Source organism: Silene latifolia, chromosome X (genome assembly GCF_048544455.1).
Source record: "Silene latifolia isolate original U9 population chromosome X, ASM4854445v1, whole genome shotgun sequence".
NCBI lineage: Eukaryota > Viridiplantae > Streptophyta > Magnoliopsida > Caryophyllales > Caryophyllaceae > Silene > Silene latifolia.
Genome location: NC_133537.1, coordinates 144,944,515 through 144,953,541, shown reverse-complemented (window position 1 = coordinate 144,953,541; position 9,027 = coordinate 144,944,515).

Sequence of the window (9,027 nt, the reverse complement as noted above, 5' to 3'; positions counted from 1 at the left end):
TGAAAAGATAGAAGATGATAGTAAATGCAAGGATTCATAGGCTTAGCATTTCATCAAATATAACATGTGCATGTATTAAGATCAAAACAAGCAAGCAAATAAGATATGAAAGCATATTGATTTAAGCATGAATCATTCCCCATGATGGTTTCCCCTAATCACCCATTAAACCCTAGCTAAGAGACTACTCACTCATTATCATGTTGATCATGCTAGCAAGGTTGTCAATCATACCAACAATATGAAACATGATGAATAAATGAAGGTAATTAACAATAATTAAAAAGGGATTAAGAGATTATACCTACTAATGATTCCAATAATAAAGCAAGAATAATAGAAGTACTTGAATCCTAGATTGAGAGGTTGTCAATCTCCCAATAATAACCCAAATAATCTTCAATTACCCAAAATAAAGGAAGAACAAGAGAGAGATTAAAGAACTAAAACTTGGATTAAAACTTGATTAATACTTGATTACAATATTGAAGAGAGATTTGATTGATATTAACTACACTAATTATTGATAAGAAGAACATGCTCCTCTAATTAGCCTAATGGGGTATTTATAGTGAAAATTAGGGAGGATGCATTAGGGTTAACTAAGGGCTAAACTAGTAATTACACTTTTTAAGTTGAGCAAGGAGACTCCGGTATTTTCTGAGAGAAGGGCTTCTCTTTTCGTAGCTTGAAGAATGAAATCCGTGTTGTGCAGGAATCCGTGCGGATTAGAGTCGGGACGACCGGATTTGGGCTGTGCAATCCGAGCGGATTCGGGAGAGGGACGCTCGGATTGTTGAGGGGGAATCCGAGCGGATTCCAAGGAGGGACGCTTTCGGATTGTCTTTGGGCCGGACGGACGGATTATGTCCGAATCCGTTCGGATTGTTGGTCAGCGTCAATTCTTCTTCTTTTCTTCCCTTTTCTTCATAAATTCCTTGGGGATTTCCTTGGGGACGCAAGGATCCTTTCTCAACATTGTTCTTCTACTATGATATGTACAAAGGCCTTCTAGTCTTGTCTCTTCTTGATGCTTGGTCATTGAATACAATCAATTTAGCCTCGTTTTGCCATGAAAATGCAAGATTCTTACTCCTTTCCTACCATGGGATCAAAATCTCAAAGAATATGCAAAACAAAGAACTAAAGATATGAAATGACCCAAATAGGCACTAAAAAGCATGGAAACAATGGTAATTCGGGGGCTAAATATGCGCCAATTATGGTCACATCAGTATCATTATTGGTTGACCTAGATTAATCTCAATTTATATTCTAATGGATTTAGATCATTGAGTTCTGATGAAAGGTTGTAACCTTTAAACTTTTGGTTGTGTGACGTATCTTTACTTGAGTTGATTAGTGTTAACCTTGAGAACAAGGAGTGTACTTGCATAATCGCATTATGGATTGATTGTGTTGACTTAAGGAATGTAAGTTCGGGATGTTGAGGATTGTGTACCTTCGTGCTTTGATGTCTTGACCGTAGTAAAGGTAATCTTTGAGGACTGTTTGGGTGCGAACTACCTAAAGGAATTTTCAATTGAGGAGTTTTAGATCTTCAATACGATTGTGGACTTATTGAGCTAGTAACTCCTAGTTGGTGTGATGTTATGATTATAAATTTGATGGACTGCTAAGAGATCTTTATCTTCGTTAGATGGTAATTGTGGATGTTAGAGGCAATTGCTACTTTTAGTTTAGAGAATTTCTCATCCGCGCATTATGGGATGGTAATTTCAGTTTGTTGTTCCGTACCTTGAGGAGTCCTATGGTTTTGATAACTTGAGGAATTTAGTTAGTTAGTTGGATGTTAAGTACTTGAAAGATTTTTACCATGATGATTTGAGAGGTGGACCAGTTATGTAGGGTTTTGTGATGGACTTATGCCAATTGATAATCTTGGAGGATAAAGATTACGAAAGTTTGATAACTCTGAGCGTGACTACTTGTTGTCGGGTGTTAATAAGCTTGGTATTGGTTTCGATGGAAATAGAAGGCGTGTGTGTGTTAGGGGAGTTGTACAAGAATCTCGAGATGATAAATCTCTACTATAATTCTTGAGAGAGCTTTTTATAACTCTCGAATCTCTGCTTTCCACTCTTTTTCCCAAGCACCTGTTCCAGTTGTTAATTCCCGAATCTTTCCTTAAGTTTGAAAACTTTTGCCTTTACCCTTTTTCCTCCAATATTTCTGTTTTATACAAGAGTTTAACTTCTATGAAATTTCGATTATCTTGGAAATTTTAAACATTTTATGTTATTATTTCAAAGTTTTATACTCCACTTTTTGAATCACTCTTGGTTTGTATTTAGATTTGGTTTAGTTTCGGAAGTGTTTAAAACTTATTTGAAAATATTTCAGAATTGTTTCAAATATTTGGATAATCAAATAAACATTCAAAAGTTATGTTGTATTTACAAATATTATTTGCCCTAAGATTTTGAAATAAATTTGTACATTTTCATCTGGATTTCGACATTGGTGAATGCTACAACTTGTCATTAAAGACCTCTAATGATCGGTTCGGTACTTGCTAACGTATGGTTTTGAAATGATTTTTATTCAAATGGTGACTTGCCTTATCGTTGGACGATGGAATTCTTGTTCGCGGCGGGTATTCTTCAGTTCCATAAGATGGGACAAGTAATTTCTAATAAATCAATTTTGAAAACTGGTTTAAAAATTAACTTGAATGTCGTAAAAGGTCTTTGCCCTTTTGTGGTAATGGGCCACCCGCACCGCGCGCACCCGCGCGTTGGTTTCGAGGCAGTGGCCTTTGCCCTTTTGTCGTAAAAGGTTGAATAAGCCTGCATTTGTGGAGTCGCCACCAATTTATTGTGGAAAAATTTGAAACCGTTCGAATACCTCGCGTCATAACAAGACACAAAGTAGTGACATGAACAGTAAGAACTCATTACGCTTAGTATTATATGTCTAGAATTACTCTCGAGATGTCAATGGACACGGATGTCCAGAGATAAATGGAGTAAGGGGTGAGGGTACGTATTAGGAAGCTCTTTAATTCGAACACCTAATCCCGCCCGCCTCGGTAGTGGCCTCTACGAATGATTAGGGAAATTGTTCATATTTGATATGTTGTCGATGTAATGCATGCAATACAATAAATATAGATTAATCCTAGCATGTGGAATTTAGACTAAGTCGGTTAACACGTGTTTAGAAAACAATTTGGGGTCGAAGTAAATGTTAGATTAATTACATGTGAATGCCATACAATTAAATCATACATAATAATAATTACGAAAAATGAATTATAATAAAAATTACAAACTTACAATGTTTGTTTGATCTACGTCAAAAGCACGCTCAAAGACGGGATTTCGAAGAAGAAAAATAAAAAGGAAAATAAAATTGGAATTAAAAATATGAAAATACGTCAGGTTAGAGGAGATAATACGAATAAGAGTTGATTAAAAACTTAATTAGAAACCCTACGTCAAAACGAGAAGAGTTCAGAGGCATAAGCCAACCCAAAACAGGCGCAGCATCTGCTGCGTCCTCTGGAAGAGTCGCATCATTTCATGCGTCTGTTTTAGAGCTGGATTCTGACTGTGAAAGGTAGACCCGCGGGTTGTTAATGTTTGTTAGTTATTTAATGTCAATTATTGATATGTAACTCGAGTAGAAGTGATTTAATCATATTACATGCATATGGAACCATCATAAAGCGATAAAAGACGAACGAAACATTACAAGTTATGGTTATTCTACAATGTCGGAATCGATTTATATACGAAACTTGAATTAAAGACGGTTGAAAGTGAAAGAAAACAAAATATGAAAAATAAAGAGAAATATGTACAAAAGACGAATTCCAGGGACTTGATATTGATAAATCGAGTGTCTAAAATCCGGGTTTGAATTGGATGACAAAAACCTGCAAATATTAAATATAAGGGATTTAAGCTGAAAAAGGTCGAAAAAATTTTATAAAAACTAATTTGAAAATTATTTGGTGAAATAAGGGAAAGAACGAAGAAAGAAAACAAATAAAAGACGAAAGGAACAAAAATCCGAGGAAGAAGAAGAAGTGCAGCAACTGAAGGCAGCCTCCGGAAGAGGTGCAGCAGATGCTGCGGCCTTTCCAGAAGGCGCATCTGTTGATGCGATTCTTTCCCACGTCGTTTCTCTACTGTTTTTGTCAAAGGGTTTTAAAAAGTGATTAAAAAAATGGTTTTGAGCATGCTTATGACATAAATGTTTACATTAATTATAATACAGAAAATAAATACAGAATTAAGATGGGATTTTACACTCTCAGACTTACATGTTAGCGTCGCGAGATTTAACTAAATCGGTTTTTAGTGGTAACTCGACTCGATCTATGCAAATATGAAAGTGCCCTTGAAAAAGGATTTAAAACGAATTGATTTAATTGATTGTGTAGTGGTCAAATTGGTCGGTCATGCAAACGTGACTGGTACTCAGAATGATATGAGCTTACATGGTTGATTGATCAAGCACGTAGGCGTCGAAAGGCAATAGCGTGTTCTTCGAATGCAAAGGGAGAAGAGAAGGGCGGACACTCGCGTGAAAAATATGTGAGGCGAAGGCCTCTATTAATCACGAGAGGTAGGGTTTAGGAAAGTGATATGGACGGAAAGATCCAGAAACAACCGACTTAGGTTGAAACACAGAAACTTGGAAAAAAAGAAAGCCTTGAGAAAAGGCGCAGTAGGTATTGCGACCCTTAGAAGAGGCGCGGCACTTACTGCGTCCTTTCTCGGGTAGTATTCTTCTGCGCAAGAAAACGCGTTTGACAGCCTGTCGTATTTTAGGCATAACTTTCTCTACAAGACTCGGATTAAGGTGATTTTGGTGGCCTTGGAAAGCTAAGAGAAATATATAGAACTTTCTTAAAATAGACCAGACCCAAAAAAGTCGTTATCACCTCGTAAAATGGGCCTAAATGTTGGGCTGACATTTTAGCTAAATGAAATGCACATTTTGTAATGTAAACTTTAAGTTTAGCCTAAAGAAGTGACATGGGACTCAAAATGAGATATAATCATAACATTTTATGATATCCTAACCTTAGGTAGACAAGCACATTGCTTTTTGACTTGAGATTTGATGGTTTTAGGAAATGAAGACGGTTTTTTACCCGGACTCCAAATGTACTCTAATTACTGCCAAAAAGACCATAATGACACCTAGATGATAACCAAGGGGTAGACATAAGTGTACGAGTTACCTTTTATTAACCGATTTACAAAACGTCATAAAATCGCGACATATGCTAAACATGCGACCCAATCATCACTGGTTGTTTGGTGGGAGGTGCAGAAACGAGGTGTCTACAAATCCCCCACTTTAACTGAGGCTTGGACAAGGCAAAAGTCAAAGTATAGCCCTCAGGTCAATCGAAGATTACAACCTGAAGACTATGGCGGCGTGAGGCGGCTCAAGGGGTCTGAGCCAAGGACCTCTCGTCGGGAACATTTTAGAGTCTGTCGACTTCCGAGGAGGGTCGTTTAAGGTCCATTAGACTACATAAGGAAGCTCGCCAGCCATAAGAAGAAACCGTACTTGAGACACTCCTGGGGAAACCAGACTAAAGGCGCTTCGGCAAAACTCTTTGGCCTGAAGATAACTTGGTGTCTGAAGGCATTAGGGGTTACAGGGATTCTGAAGAAACTTCTTAACACTTCTGAAGGCTAACTCTGAAGGCTATCTTCAAAGGGAAGGCTGAAGGATAACTCTCTGAAGGACTGAACATGAGGACTTAACTAAAAAGAACTTCTGGAATTTACTGAAAAGGGGTTATCTGAAGGTTACTGAAAGGATTATCTGAGGGTTTTCTGAAGGAGGAACATATGAAGGACTCTCTTGACTGTGAAGGATTAAGGCAAGCTTCTGAAATATCTGAAGGATTAAGGCAAGTTTCTGAAAGATCTGAAGGATTAAGGCAAGTTTCTGAAAGATCTGAAGGATTAAGAACTCTTCGGGAGTTGTTTCCCTCGAACTCCGTAGGAAACCATATGAGGGTCAGCAGGACGTTGGAAGAAACCACTGGGGAATCTGCTCGCGTCGGTCTCAAGAGAACCCTATTTCTGCGAAATACGTGGGCTGTAAGCGGCAACGAACTCTCGCTGGGGAACATATCGATGACTCTGCTGGGGAAGAGTCATACGTTGAGTTTACAACTGGCGCGCCCTTGGCACCGCTGAGGAGAAAATAATAGATCGACAAAGACGCGTCCTTAGCATCGCTGAGGAAAAGTGTTTGATCGACAACGGCGCGTCCTTGGCACCGCTGAGGAGAAACTCCGCTCGGGTCATCGCAAGCGATATTCCAATAAAGAGGAGAAGCCAATGAACTGTATTTAGTGATCATGAATTCTTGTAATTTTCTTGATTGTCATGGAAGAAACCTTGAGCAATACTGCTAATATTGCTGGGGAATATCTTGACTGTCGCTGGGGAGAATCAAGAGTTGGGCGAAGCCCCCAGTTGGAGCAAGCTATGCTTCTTATACTCACCTGCATGGTTAGTAGCCACACAAGAACGCAATATAATAGGCAAATAGCACATATGCACATGAGGAAACAATTAGTATGTGAACCTTGAATGAGGAAGGAAACATACAAGTTTTGAAAGCTCTTTTCTTTATAAAATTATTTAAAACTTGAAAAAAGGTGGAATTTGTAATGCGTTATGCATATCTAATGGTAGATGCATGACTTGACACGACATCGATCCACTAGGACATAGGACGACAGACTGATGCAACACTGACTTAGATTTGACGCGACACAGGGATGAATTTGACAGACTTTGTTTAAGTATGCGCAACCCTTAACCAAGTGTGGGTGACAATGCATATCAGTTCCAAAGGTAGAAGAAGTGCAAGAATGATGGGGACATATAAAGGCAAGGCATGAGCCATGGATCAGCTGTCTACTTTGAACAATTTTCGCCACCGTTTGCTGTAAAAGAGACCCCTCTTGAGGCACGATAACTTGGAGAATCGATCTAAGACCTTTGTCATTGTCTTGACCGAGTACTAGCTTGACTTAAAATAAGATAGGAACAAAGGAAGGGTGGCATCTCAGAAGAGAAGCCCCCAGGATGAGAAGATGACTCTGGAATTTGGTAAAAAGAAGACTGGGCGACAAAAAGGAGCCCCTAGTAAAGAGGTGGAAATGGAAATTGTGGTTGGAAAGTTGAAATTGAGGTTGAAAGTTGATGGTTGAGGTGGTTGATAATTGTGTGGACATGGGCGACCCACGGCGCGCGCGGAAGCGCTTGAATAAGCGTGCATTTGTGGAGTTGCCACCAATTTTTATGGGAAATTGGAATCGTTCGAATACCTCGTGCCATATCAAGACACAAAATAGTGACATGAACACTAAGAACTCGTTACCCTTAACATTCTATGTCTAGAATGACTCCCGTGGATGCCAATGAACACGGATGTTCACAGAGATCTGGAGTAAGGGGTGAGGGTATGTATTAGGAAGCTCTTTAATTCGAACACCTAATCCCGCCCGCCTCGATAGCGGCCTCTACTAATGATTAGGGAAATTGTTCATATTTGATATGTCGTCAATTATATGCATGCAATGCAACATCCAATGTTTTAGTCCTAGCTTGTGAGATTAGACTATGTCGGTTTACACGTAATTAGCAAACAATTGGGTCGAAGTTGATGTTAGATTAATTACATGGGAAAGACAAGTAAACAAATCATACAAGAGTTATAAATGAACTATAATAAATTACAATAGTTAAAATTACAATGGATTACAAGGATTATTTGATCTACGTCAAAAGCACGCTCAAAACGGGATTTTGAAAAAGAAAAGAAAAGAAATTAAAAATAGAAATAAAAGTATGAAGAATATGTCAGATTAGGAGTGGTAATATGACTAATAGTTGGTTAATTACGTAATTAGGACCTACGTCAAGGCGAGGAAGAAGTTCAGGGACAGAAGCCAACCCAGAACAGGCGCAGCATCTGCTGTGTGCTCTGGAAGAGGCGCAGCGTTCCCTGCGTCTGTTCTCCAGTTGGACTCTGTCTGTGAAGTCAGAACCGCGGGCTGTTAATGTTCATTGGTAAATTTAAGATCAATTATTAATTGGGAACTCGAGTAAAAGTGATTCAGCAGGTTATACACATCTGTAACCGTCATGAAAGTGACAAAAACATATTAAAACGAATTAAAACAAGTTAGACTTTATTTACGGTGTCAGAATTAATTTATTTACTAAACTTGGATTTAAGACGGTTGGAAAACGAAACACAACAGAATATGAAAAGTATGTACAAAGTACGAATCCCATAAACTTGATATGGATAAATCGAGTTCCTAAAATCCGGGTTTGATTTAGTGACGAAAACCCTCAAATATCGAACTATAAGAGATTTAAGTCTAAATAAAACGTTATAATTTGAAGGGATTAATAAAACACGATTATGTACTGATACGAACAAAGAAAAGAAAGAAATTAGAAAAACAAGAAAGTTGCAGAAGGTCGAGGAAGAAGAAGAAAAGCAGGAGCAGGGGCAGCGGCAGCCTCTGAAAGAGGCGTAGCATGTACTGCGACTCTTCGAAGAGGCGCTGCTGCTGTTGCGTTCCTTCTTGACGTCAGATCTTTGCTGTTTTGTGAAAACGGTTTTAAAAGATGGTTTTTAAAGACGGTTTTGAACGTGCTTTTGATATAAATCTATATTAATGATACAAAATAAAAGTACAATAAATAAAATAGGTTTTTACACCCTTTGATTTACATGTTAGCGTCGCGAGATTTAACTAAATCGGTTTTTAGTGGTAACTCGACTCGATTTATGCAAATATGAAAGTGCCTTTGAAAAAGGAATTAAAAAGATTGATTAAATTGATTGTGTAGTGGTCAAATTGGTCGGTCATGCAAACGTGACTGGTACTCAAAATGATCTGAGCTTACGTGGTCGATTGATCAAGCACGTAGGCGTCAAAAGCTTAGAGCAAGGTCTAGAATGTAAAGGGAAAAGAGAAAGGCGGACACTCGCGTGAAAAAT